The sequence below is a fragment of the Petaurus breviceps genome, unplaced genomic scaffold, assembly GCF_028583685.1.
Source record: "Petaurus breviceps papuanus isolate PSGF00001 unplaced genomic scaffold, PetGlider_PUasm1.0 183, whole genome shotgun sequence".
Lineage (NCBI taxonomy): Eukaryota > Metazoa > Chordata > Mammalia > Diprotodontia > Petauridae > Petaurus > Petaurus breviceps.
In genome coordinates, this window is record NW_027185791.1 from 8,647,642 (window position 1) to 8,661,325 (window position 13,684).

General features: G+C 39.0%; 1 pseudogene; it reads left to right on the forward strand.

The window, feature by feature from the left end:
• The first annotated feature begins 2,447 nt into the window (after window positions 1-2,447).
• On the forward strand, window positions 2,448-10,162 carry LOC138160919 (GTPase NRas pseudogene; annotated as a pseudogene).
• The last annotated feature ends 3,522 nt before the right edge of the window (window positions 10,163-13,684 follow it).

Here is a 13,684-nt window from a genome sequence, read left to right on the forward strand (position 1 = left end):
CCATCTAATTCAATTATTTTTTTCTTCTTCAGGATTTGGAGAGTATAATGGAATCCCTCATCCAATCAGAACATAATTTCTGTCTGGCAATATTTTCATTCATGAAATGGCTTTCAAAGACTTTTCAAATTTAGTCTTAAAGCCTGATTGATTGACTAAGAAACATACTCATCTATTTAAGCTATCAAGGCTTAAAATGGGTTGAGATATTTTCTGCTCCACCCTTAGGTATGTAATGGGGAATTGACTAATGAGGGCTTCATGGTGGGAGCATATGCATTTGATAGACTTGCTTCTTAAAGTAGCTGATGATTTGGATGGAAGAGTATTATTCTTTACTTCAGAGCATGGGCAGGTGTTCTATAGCTATTTGTGATCTACTAACCACATAATGAAGAAAAGTAAAAGTTCCAGTTGCTGAGCTGGAACTGGGTGTACAGTCAAAAGGCAATAACCAAGCCCTCAAAAGGCTCTTTTCCCCTTTCCTGCCCAGCTGTGTTAAACTCAACTCAAGACCCAATCAAAAGTCCATTTCTTCACCATATGGTTATCAGACTGGAAACAATCATGAAACACCTGTGTATTTTTTGAAGTGGTGGTCAGAACCTCTCCATTTCATATCATCAAACATTTCCAGAAGTAGGTTCACTATACTTGGCTTGCTTTCAGGTTGAGTTCTCATTGGTTAGTCACCAATATTATAAATAAACACATTATATATTATAATGTCACAATATTATAAATAAACACATATATTTAGCTATTCCAGACAGGGACTTTAAAATGACCATAGGACTATTCATTCAGAAGCACAAGCTTTGTTATTGTCATAAACTCCTACTATCTGTTGAGTTGTGGTAATAATTTTGCTTATGAGAAACAGTTTTATTATGTTTAAAATGCTTTTCATGGAAAACAAGATTCCACCTGCATTATGCCAGTCCATCTTGGATCTCATTCAAATGGATTTAGCTCTCCGGGAAAAAAAGTTCTAGAAGAAGTTTATAATGACACTTCTGTCACTTGGACCCATTTCTACAGTAAGCTTCCAATGTATGTCATTTTCCTCAGGGTGAGAATATCTTCTAGGTAGTTCTTAGAGCTGGATACTCTCTTCAGTGGAACTCAGGGAGGACGTAATTATACTGAAACCTTACAATAAGTTTATAGCATCTTTGTTATTGTTGATGTGACTGATTTAAATTAACACGAATATATTACTAACTTACTTGCAAGGCATATGCTAATGAATGAGATTTTTTAAAATCCTCGGGTAAAATAACCAGGCAATTAGAAATCTGATCAGAATCTGTTTGCTTGTCATGTATCATTTCCCACTGCTTTGTAGGATGCTAGCAAAAGTGTTAGAGAATACTGTGGCAGTGTCAGGTTGTTCTGAGATTAGGAGGTCAACAGATTATTTTTTTTTCTTAGTGGTCCCACAATCAAGCACTTTATTCTTTACCTACCATGTATTTTAAAAATCTTACCATCTGAAGCTTATATTGGTCCAGTACTTAATAATAAATTAGGCTGTGCCTAAATTAATTGGGGTGGCTGAAAGAACACATTTGAAAAAACATGGGAATAGTTATGTGTAGCATTATTTGTTTTGCTTCATCATACTACTTTAGAAGATATTGTCACTAACATTGGTAGGCATAGGGAGGGGTAGTGAAAATGTTGTGGTTAGATATTTTTGGGTGGACTGATTTTTGTAAACTTCCTTTCAATACACCAATAATAAAATTGGTAGTTAGCATGAGACGTGTTAATATTTAGTGGTGAGGATATGGAAAAGGGAAATACTGAATTAGCTGGAAACCACTGAATTAGCTGGAAACCACCGAATCTAAAAACCTTCTCTTCCCTTCCCTATATAGCCTCAATAGGTAGAGGAAAGATTTTCTTTGGACAGGCTATGGATCTGGGAATGGCTTTTTTCTTCTAACTGGGATAATCCCTGATCTGTTGGAGAGGGGTACTTATTCATTGATCTGAGCATGTGCTTGGACCCTTTCTGAGGGACCACATTTTCTGTTCTCTTGCTAAAAGATATACCTAATCAACAGCTATTGTTTAGTCCTTAAGTGTCTCTGCGACTGAGAGTTGTATTGAAGATGTTTACTCAGTCTAGATGAGCCTTCCCCTCAGTAGACTACAAAAACTGTAGAAAATCTGTTTCCTTCTCTTTTGAGTGTTGCCTGGTTTGGCATCTCTCCCTCGAACTTGGAGAGACGGGATTGCTTTTCACTCCCCACCTCCAGCAGCTTTGGTGGCTGCCAGAACGTAGCAATAAGAATATGTACAATAGAGTCCTCTTTCAGGGCCCTGGCTAAGCGCGTCTCTTATCTCTCTTCCTCCACCTCCCCGACGGCCTCCGGTGAGCCTTCTTGCTCAGCTCCATCTCCAACTCGGGAAGGGTAACCAGCCGGGGCAGAGGCGAGATGCTGTACAAATTGGTGGTGATGGGCAGCTCTAGCGCGGGCAAGAGCGCGCTGACCATCCAGCTAGTGAAGAACTGCTTTGTTCCCGACATCGAAGACTCCTACCGCACCCAGATGGTGGTGGATGGCGAGGCTTGCCAGCTGGACATCCTGGACACCACGGACAACGAGATGCACCAGATCCCGCGCCAGAACTTCATGCGCTGGGGGGAGGGCTTTCTCTGCGTCTACGTTGTAGACTACATCAAGTCCTTCGGAGACGTGAACATCTTCAGCTACCAGCTGCACAGAGTCAAGGACACCGACCTCGTTCCCTTCGTCCTCATGGCCAATAACACCTACCTGACCGACGGCCTGGTGACCCCGGCACTGGTCCAGAAAGCGGCCAAAAGCTTCAAGGTCCCCTTCGTGGAGGCCTCGGCCAAGACCCAGAAGGGCGTGGAGCACTCCTTCGAGATGCTGGTCCAAGAGATCCGGCGGTTCCATGTGGAGGCGCTCAAATGCCTCTCTGATCCCGGTCCGGTCCAGGGTTGTGGGTTAAAGAGCTGCACTATCCAGGGAGCAGGTGCCCCCACCCCCCTGGTCCTGCCCCTAACCCTCCCTCAGGAATACCCCCCCCCCCCCGCCCCCCCACCATCCCTTCCCTGCCTCCAGGTCCCCAGCTGGACCCTTTCTCCTTCCCACTGCTCTTCCCTGGCCTCCTCTGCCATGCTCGACCCTGCTGGGCCTCACCAGGATTTCTCTAGGCACTTCTTGGTGGACTCCTCAGTGTTTCTACACTCAGGCTCTTTGGGTTTGGGTTTTTTTTCCCTTTGAGAAGGAATGACTACCTCACTGCCTCAGTATCCTGACCAAGCAAAGAAAGACTCCTTCCCTCTTCCTGTGGGCAGCCTCCCTTGACCTGTCTGGCTGCCCCGCCCTGCAGACAGCCGGACCCTGGCCACTTTCTCCCCCCTCTAGCACCCCACCCTCAGTAGCCTCCTCTATCCTCCTGGGGGCTGTGGGTGGGCTTTCCCTTCACAGAAAGTCCTGCTGCCCCACCAGAGCCCCTGCCTCTGTTCCCTAGGGCACTTGGTGTGTTGGCTGTCTGGGGCCCATCACCCCAGCCCCGTCTATGGTGTTGTTGAGGAGCCCTGCTCTGCAGTGACCCCCCACGACCAGGGGTGGGGGGATGTTCCATCAAGTGTGTCCCTGTCACCCCTTGTCCTCCACTCACGTTACCCCAAGCATTTTTCATGGTGGTGAGGGGGTGGGGATGAGGGGTTAGAGTGGGCCTGTCTCCTACCAAGAAAAAGCCTTGGGTGAAAAATGTTACTCTGATTGTTGTGTTTCATTTGATTTGAATTGGGGGGGATGGCAATGGGACTTGCCCAAGGTCACCCAGCTAGTAAGTATCTGTGGCCAGGCCCTCCCCTTTACACCTTGCTGTGAGCTGCAGGGTCTTGTTCCCTCCAGGAGAAGTGGGGGGAGGAGGGAGCTGGAGGGAGCTGGCTGTGAGGGATCTCAGCAGAGACCTCACAGCTGCAGGTCAGGTGGCATTGGTCTGCTTGGGAGCCGGTAGGTGACACTCCTCTTTCACTGGAGAGCACTTAAATGTTTTAGCTGCCCTCCTATCCAAAGTCGGCTGTTCTTCTAGGATAAAGGTTGTTGGTTTGTTTATTTAAAAGAAAAAAAAAGAACACGTAAAATACTAGGCTATGAACTTGAGATTGGATTCCATCTTCCTAGCTCCTTTTCTCTTTCGTATTACTCTATGCCCAGGTCACTCACTCAACAGTAAACATGAGAAAATGAACCTATCTAGCCTAATCAAGGACTCCTACCCTTTCAAATGTATTAGAAGAAACTTTTCTTTCCCTAGCTAGAAGTCCAAAGGAGAGATACATTCCAAACCAAGAAGGGTTCAAAAAAAGAGGAAGGAAAAGTTTTTCTACAGTATTTATAAGAATTATAAGCTTACTGAGAGAAATAGCTCTTCCTAGTTTAGTTACTAATTATTTAAAACACAACCCTCAGTCACAGAGGCCCTTGATGACTGCTGGTCAAGTGTGTCCTTTAATAAGAGGCTAGAGAATGTGACCTACCAGAAAGATCAGAGAATATGCTCCATGGGAACAAATCAGGGAGGTGATCTACACCCTAGTACACTTGAATTTTTGTTAATTTCAGTTAACAAGAGGAATTTGAAGAGGAAGTAAGAATTCTCTCTTTCATACTTCCATTTTATCAGTGTGGTGTCACAAATCTAGATCCCTAAAGCTTGGCTCTGAGATTGGCTTCGGTGGAAGATTAGGCAGAAGATAATTATGTTGTTCTCTCTCCTCTAATGATTTGTGGCATTTGTATGGAATTAACTCCTCTAGCCAAGTGACTAAGTTTGATTGCACCTATTTGATAGAATTCATAGTCCTGTAAAAATCATTTAACCAAACCGTTTCTCCATTTGAGTGAGCTAATATGCTACTACTAGACTTATACACCAAAGAAATCAAAAAAAGAGAAAAATATCTATTTTGAATATTATTGTGTGGCAAGATATAATGAAATGGACTATTTCAGAGGAAAATAGAAAACTCTCTCTGAACTGATGCAAAGTGAATGGAAAGAACTAGAACAGTATATACAGTGCTAACACTATAGAGAAAAACACTTGAGGGACTTTAAAACTATGATCAATCCAGTGACAAATCATGAGTTCGAAAGAATGAAGATGTAATAAAGCTACTCACATCCTGATAGAGAGATGATAGACTAAAAATGCAGAAAGAGATAAACATTTTCAGATATGGTTAATGTGGACATTTGTTTTGCCAGACTATGAAGCTATGTACTGAAGGCTTTATTTTTCCTCCCCCCCTTCAATGGGGGTGAGTGGATAATGAGAGGGACACATTAATTGTTTGAGAGTGTTGACCTTCCTTTTAAAAATATATATTTAATATTTTATTTTCTTCCAGTTACATGTAAAAACAATTTTAACATTTATTTTTAAGAATTTTGAGTTCCAGGGTGGCCAGGTGGCTCAGCGAGTAAGAGAACCGGCTCCAGTGTTGGGACGACCTGGAGATCGAACCCCGGACTCAGACAACTCAGCACCCCACCCAGAAATAACTGGCCGTGTAACCTTGAGCAAGTTACTTAACCCCAATTGCTTAAAAAAATAAATAAAGAAAGAATTTTGAGTTCCAGATTCTCTTCCTCCCTTTCTTCCTTCTCCCCTTATTCAAGAGGTAAGCAATTTGATATAGGCTAGTGCAATCATACAAAACATTTTTCCATATTATGCATAATGTGAAAGGAAACAGACAAAATGAAACAAGAAAAATGAATTTTAAAAAGTGTGCTCAATCTGCATTGAGTCTATCAGTTCTTTCTTTGGAGGCAAATAGCATTCTTCATCTTAAATCCTTTGGAATTGTCTTGGATCATTGTATTGCTGAGAAGAGCGAAGTCATTTAATTAATCATTATACAATATTGCTGTTATTGTGTACAATATTCTGGTTCTGTTCATCTCATTCTGCATCAGATCATGTAAGTCTTCTCAGATTTTTCTTTTTCTTTTATTTTCTTTCTTCCTCCTCCTCCTCCTCTTCCTCCTTTTCTTCCTCCTCTTTCTCCTCCTCCTTCTTCTGGCAATTGGGGTTAAGTGATTTGCCCAGGGTCACAAAGCTAGAATAAGTGTCTGAGAACAGATTTAAACTGAGTTTCTCCTGACTCCAGGGCTGGTGCTTTATCTACTACATCACCTAGCTGTCCCCTTTCCAGGTTTTTTTTTTTCTGAGAGCATGCTGCTCACCATTTCTTATAGTCCAATAATATTCCATCACAGTCATATACCACAGCTTGTTCAACCATTCCCCAACTGATATTCCCTTAATTTCTAATTCTTTGCCACCACTAAAAGAGACGCTATAAATTATTGTGTACATATAGGTCATTTCCCTTTTTGTCCTTTATCTGTTTGGGATACAGATCTATTAGCAATATTGCTGTGTCAAAGGGTAAACATGGTTTTATAGCCCATTGGGCATAGTTTACAATTGCTCTCCAGAATGCCTGAATCAGTTCACAGCTCTACTGACAATGTGTTAGTGTCTCAATTTTCCCACATCCCCTCCAACATTTGTCATTTTCCCTTTCTATCATATTAGCCAATGTGATAAGTATGGGGTGGTATTTCAGTTATTTTAACTTGCATTTCTAATCAATAGTGATTTAGAGGATGTTTTTCATATGACTGTAGATATCTGATTATTTCATCTAAAAACTGCCTGTTCATATCCTTTGATCATTTGTCAATGGGGGAATGGTTCTTATTTTTATAAATTTGACTTAATTCTCTATATATTTGAGAAATGAGACCTTTATCAGAGAAATATGCTGTAAATATTTTTTCACAGTTATGATTTCTAACTGTATATTTCCCTCCATCCTATTCCCCCCCTGTTTATCCTACTTTCTCTCTCCTTTCACCTGGTCCATCCTCAAAAGTTTTTTGCTTTTGACTACCACCTCCCCCAGTCTGTCCTACCTTCTATCAGCAGCACCCCCCTCCCCCATCCACTTTCTCTCCTAATTCCTTATAGGGGAAGATAGATTTCTGAGTCCAATTGAGTGTGTATATTTTTCCTTTTTCAGCCAATTCCAATGAAAGTAAGGTTCAAGTATCATCCATCCCCCTATCTTCCTTTCCACTGTAAAAGCTTTTTTATGCCTCTTCTTTGTGAGATAACTTACCCTCTTCTCTCCCTCCCTTCTCCCAGTGCATCCCTCTTTTTCTTCCCTTAATTTTATTTTTTTGGATATCATCCCTTCATAGTCAATTCACATTCATGCCCTCGGTCTATGCATGTTCCTCCCCGTGTTTATGTATGCATGCATTCTTCTGTATGCTCTTTCTAAATGTCCTAATAATGATTAATATAGTAACTATAATATAATAATATAAGGAGTTACACGTATCATCTTCCCATATAGGAATGTAAATAGTTTAACCTTATTAAATCCCTTATGATTTCTCTTTTCCATTTACCTTTTTATGACTCTCAAGAGTCTTGTATTTGAAAGTTAAATTTTCTATTCAGCTCAGGTCTTTTCATCAGGAATGCTTGATGTCCTCTATTTCATTAAATACCCATTTTTCTCTCTGAAGGAATATTCTGTTTTGCTGGGTAGATGATTCTTGATTGCAATCCTAGCTCATTTGCCCTCCAGATATCATATTCCAAGCCCTCCGATCCTTTAATGTAAAAGCTGCTAAATCTTGTGTTATTCTGATTGTCCTTGATATTTGAATTTTTTCTTTTTGGCTGCTTAAAATATTTTCTCCTTGACCTAGGAGCACTGAAATTTGGCTATAATATTCCTGGGACTTTTCATTTTGGAATCTCTTTCAGGAGGTGATTGGTAAATTCTTTCCATTTCTATTTTACCCTCTGGTTCTAGATATTGGGAAGTTTTCCTTGATAATTTCTTGAAAGATGATATCTGGGCTACTTTTTAAAAAATCATAGCTTTCCAGTAGTCCAATAATTCTTAAATTATCTCTCCTATATCTGTTTTCTAGGTCAATTGTTTTTACAATAAGTTATTTCACATTTTCTCCTTTTTCATTCTTTTGATTTTGTTTTTGTTTCTTCATATCATTAGCTTCTACTTGCCCAATCCTAATTTTTAAGAAATTATTTTCTTCAGTGAACTTTGTGTACCTCCTTTTCCATTTGGCCAGTTATGCTTTTTAAGGCATTCTTCTTTGCAGTGGATTCTTGTGTCCCTTTTACTATATGACCAATTCTGGTTTTTAGGTGTTATTTTCTTGAGTGTTTTTGGTACCTCTTTTACTATGATGTTGACTCTCTTTTCATGATTTTCTTGCATCACACTCATTTCTTTTTCCAAGTTTTTCCCTTCTCCCTTTCTTACTGAAATTTTCAAATCATTTTTGAACTCTTCTAGGAATTTTCTTTGGACCTATGCCCAATTCACATTCTTCTGTGAGTCTTTGCATATAGTGGTTTTGACTTGGTTGTCTTATGAATTTATGTTTCAATTTTCCCTTAGTTACCAAAGTAACTTTCTGTAGTCAAGTTCTTTATTATTATTATTATTATTATTATTATTTGTTCATTTTCCCAGCCTATCTCTTTACTCTTAACTCTATGATAAAGTAGGGCTCTGCTCCCAGGGTAAAGGGGCATTGTCCCAAGTTTTAGGTCTTTCTTTCTGTAACTCTCAGAGCTAGTTCTGGGGGTTTACAAATTTTCAGTTCTTCCAAGGTGGTATGATCTGAGGAGAAGTATGGTTACTACTCTCCTGGCCTTTGGTCTGGTCTATGAGTGATCAAAAACACTCTTTTCCTCCCTGGAACTGTGACCAGGATCCATCTTCCCTGGTGCCACGAGCTCTGGTGTGCTAATGCTCCTCCTCACCCTGAAACTGTCACCCAGGACTTTGACACTTATCCATATCTAGGAAATACGACAGAGTCCTGCACTTAGTACCACCAAATGGACCCCTATAATCTCCTTCTGACCAGTTGTCCAACACCCTTACTGTCTGTGGGTGGAGAACTCTGCCACTGATTCAATCACCCCCAAGTCCTTCTTCTGGTTTGCTGTGATCTATCCTGCACTGGTATAGCCTGTGCTGGACTGCACTGCACTCTCATCACAGTGTGATAGACCTTTCCTGCTGACCTTTGTGGGTTCTGTTGCTCCAGAATTAATTTTTAGGTGTTATTTAAAGTTGTTTGGAGGGGAATTTAGGAGAGCTCAGGTGAGTCCCTGCCTTTTCTCCATCATCTTGACTCTGTCCCCCAGGACAGATCAGTTAAAAAAAAACTTTTTAAATTAAAAAAAATAAAAAGAATGAACTTCAATAAAAAAAAGGAAAGTGAGCTGAAAAAAACAAACTATCATGCTTACCATTAGTTGTTTGTAAAGCTGTATGAAAGGGGCTAAGAAATTATAATATTTTAGTACATAGACTATCTAGGTCTCCTATGGGGTCTTGGAAAAGTTCTATTTCAAACAGCTGTAGATTTTTTAATTCAGTTTTCCCATATATTTCATTATTGAAAGGAATATTCTCCATTATTTTTGATTTCAAAATATTTTATCTAATTAAATTTAGCAATCTGCTTGTAGTCAGAGACTGCAATAAGTTAAATTACTTAAATCAGTTGCTTATTTCAGTTATTAAATAGCCTGAACTACATTTTCCTGTAGCATCAAATTTAGAATATTTATTAACACTCATCTCTTTATTTTCTAATGCATAAGATTTATTGACTAATATGGGAAAAAGGAAACTAGGAAGAAATTTACATCTTCTAGTTATAAAACATTAGCATCATTTTTAGAATTCTTACTTTTGTGACCACATAAAAGATTGGTCTTGCAATTACAGCAAACTTTAATTTGTCCAAGAATTCAAAGAAACAGAGAATTCAAGCTCATTTTTTTATAACACATTATTTTTTATAACACAACAAAAACATGTTCTATAGCAGAGTCAATATAGTCATCCAAATTTCCAATATCTTCTTCTATATCTGCAGTACTTTGCTTACAGCAACTCAGAATCATCACAGCTGCTGCCAAACCTCCATTCAGCAGTAGCAGAGAGATATTCCCCACAAGCACAGAACTTGTGAATGATGACCTATGCCCCAAAGCTGGTCATACCCACAAAAGAGGCACTCCCCCAATCTAAAAACTTCTGTATGTAGAGGGTTTTTCTCGACCTTGTTGCTATACTGGGGAGTTGTTGAGCCATGCCATTTGATCATATGGCACTGATGGGCTCAAGTTGGGTTTGCTCTTTTGAGGAACCCTGTTTTAGAAGTGCTTAGTGGCTGGTGCCACCATTCTCTTAAATTGAGATTGGAGGAGGAGAGATGATTGTAGAAAGGGAAGGGTTTCCTTGGTTTTAGTTCAGGGGAAACATGGCTTATTCTTTTTTTCCTCCTAGAAAAATGTGGAAACTTGCTAAACTTCCATTAGTCTAGGGGAAGAAGAGAGAGATCATATTCTTTTGTTCCCCCAAAGCCTAAGACAATTTACTCTTTGCCTTGTGCAGTTCCCATTTATACTTTCTTGAAATATAGCTCTGCAAAAACAGGCTTTTAAAAAGCCCATTGTGATTCAAATGGAGCTACTTGATTATGCCTTTAAACCCAAGTCACTCTGGCACTAATCAATGGCCAGTAATAGGCCCTAGCCCTCTGTTGTTTGGGTTTTGATGGCTTAGAGTGAATCTAAACAACAGTTGTTTTCTGTTCTGGCTAGAAACTCTGGGAGTCTTTTCTCCTTCTAAATTGATACTTTTTTGATGGTAAACTAGGCCATTTCAGTCTCAATTCTTATCTAACCCTTAAGTCATTGCATGGGCATTGCCTTAGACAAACTGAGACTTGGGAAAGATCTTAATTTAAAAAGCCCAAGATCACCTATTGCATCTTGGACCATGACAGTTGAAATTGACCTTAGTCTTGACTTTTGTATTGTCACTGGACTCTAATGACCCTGGAGGAGAGAGTGAGTCTGATGAGGTTGCACAATTCTGCCTCATTTAAATCCAATTCACATGTAACAACAATACTATGTGGGAAGATAAGTAATCTAGGAGTGGGTCCAGAAATGACTGTTTACTTTGGAACAATGTACCTTGATGAGAAAAGACCTTAGACTAGTTTAAGTAATTCATATCTTAGAGTATGCTTTTGAGGCCCTACCTAGAACTGATATTTATTTATTCATTCATTTATTTATTTAAGCAATTGGGGTTAAGTAACTTGCTCAAGGTTACACAGCCAGTTATTTCTGGGTGTGGTGCTAAGTATCTGAACCCAGATTCAATCCCCGGTCATCCTGACTCTGGGGCTGGTGCTCTTACTCACTGAGCCACCTGGCCACCCCAGAACTGATATTTATGAGATTACTCTAAGGAAGATACAATTTTATAACATCTATGGGGGTATTTGAAATTTATAACAATAAGAGATTGACTATAAGATCCTAAATATCCAAAGAAAGAGTAAATTATATTCAGCATAGTTGAAGCATTTTTTAAATTTTATTTTTATTCTTATATATTGATGATTCAAATATAGTATATAACACCCCCAACCCAACTCTTATAGATAACTGTGACGTCACTGTACTAAATTTCATATTCTGAGCATTTGCTCTTTCAATAGACAAATTGCCAGAACCAGAAACCTTGAGTGCCTAATATATAGTCTTCCAGGGAAGTCATGTGTTGCTTGCAATCAGAGTGTAGATCAACCAATATACCATTGAATCTTTGAGTGTTTCATTGGTTAATTGGATGAACCAGATTTTAAGAATACCTTAGAGGACCAAATAAATATTTTGCATCAATTGATCTTCCCAATCCTTATAGTGTTGAGACACTTAAAACTATCTCAAAAATGTAATTCTAGACTTGAAAGCTTCCATGAATTTTAGTTCAATCTAAGAGAGTTTCAAAAGTCCATATTTTTCCCAAACTAGAAGATTCCCAGGAGGTGAAGTTCATTTAAGAACTGGCTCAAAGCAACTCATTTGTCACTTGTTGGTCAGAGCAAAAATTAAAATAAAACAATACTCACTGAAATAAAATGTGAATTTATTCTCTGATGCTATGATAAAATTGGTCAAAATTATGTATTTCACATTTACTATACGGTGTACACAATACTCACTTATTATACCCTACAGGCCATTTGCTCTAAGTTATGATAACATTGTAGATTACCTACAGATGGTATTGCAGCATGTCTATAAATGTAACAGATTTTAATCTAAGTGTATTAATATAACAGATTTTAATCTAAGTATTACTTATAAACATAATGATTCCTTTATAGAAAAGGATGAGATTTTTCTTCAAGCTTATTTTTTTATGGAAAGACAAGTAGGAAGAATAAAATACTCTGAAATACAATTATATTCTGTATAAAGTTGCCAATTAACAATATTTGAAGTAAAAGCATTAGTATGTTAGAACTGACCTTACTTTATGATGGGAGACAAGCTATTGTATTGGAAAGAGGATAGATTTGGAATCATAGGACCTAGATTTAAATCTCAGTTCTGCTTTTCACCTTTGTGACCTTATACAAGTGACAACTTCATTTGACCTCATTTTCCTCATGTAAAATGAGGGGATTGGATTCATTGACCTCTAATGTCTCTTCTAGATGTAAGGTAAGAGTTTGGTTCTAATATGTCATTGTAGTATGTTAACTGCAGTTACCAATTATCATGAAGCTCTTCTGGCAACTGCTCACGTGTCCATTCCTAGAGTTCTAATTGCCTAGTCTTTTTAATACTATTGATCTTGACCATGCTATTACCTAAGGATATGGGTCTGCACTTGGAAGGCAGATTCTTATTGCCTTTCTCATAGAGTAAATGGTATTGGAGAACTATCAGTCATTTGGAACAGTTTTATTTAGATACAATATTAAAAAGAATTGCTAAAATCTATCCCTTAATACCTCTAATGTTATCTGGTCCAGAAGCTATGTTATTGCAACTCAAGAGAGCCCATGCTTTTCTAGGAGTAGAGGTCAGTTAGTTGCCTTTTAGACACCTCTTGTGCCTAGTTACCCAAACTCCTCCACCAGTTTTGATCATTTCTTATTCCCCCTCAGCTTAGTTCTGTATGGTCTGAAAACTAAGGTCACTCAACCCACCCCAGGTGCAAATGCCCATACTCATGCTCAAACTCAGACTCTCTATCTTAGAGTTTACCTCAAAGGGGATAGAGAAGACACTTCACTCTTTTATGAGCCTGAGAAATGTGCATTCTCTAATTCTTAAGGGAGAATGAGGTCAAGTCAATGTCATTTTTGCAAATGTAACCATCCAACAACATGTGTTAAGTGGTTGCTGTGTGTAAGACAGTGTGCTAGGTGCTGGAGAAACAAAGGCAGGAAAAAAAGTTTGGGTTGTCAAGGTGTTTACTTGGGGAGATGTATAATATATAGAAAGATGAGTAAATCCAAGGTAATTTAGAGAGAAGGGAAAGAGAGAAAGAGAGAGAGAGAGACAGAGAGAGAACATACTCATTACTTGGGATGAAGACAGCTTCATGTAGGAGGCAGCATGTAAATTGATACTGGAAGAAAGCTAAGGATTCTAAGATGTGAAGGTGAAAAGGAGGGTATACCAGCCATAGGGAACAACCTATACAAAAGCATGGAGACAGAAGATAGCATGTCAAGTT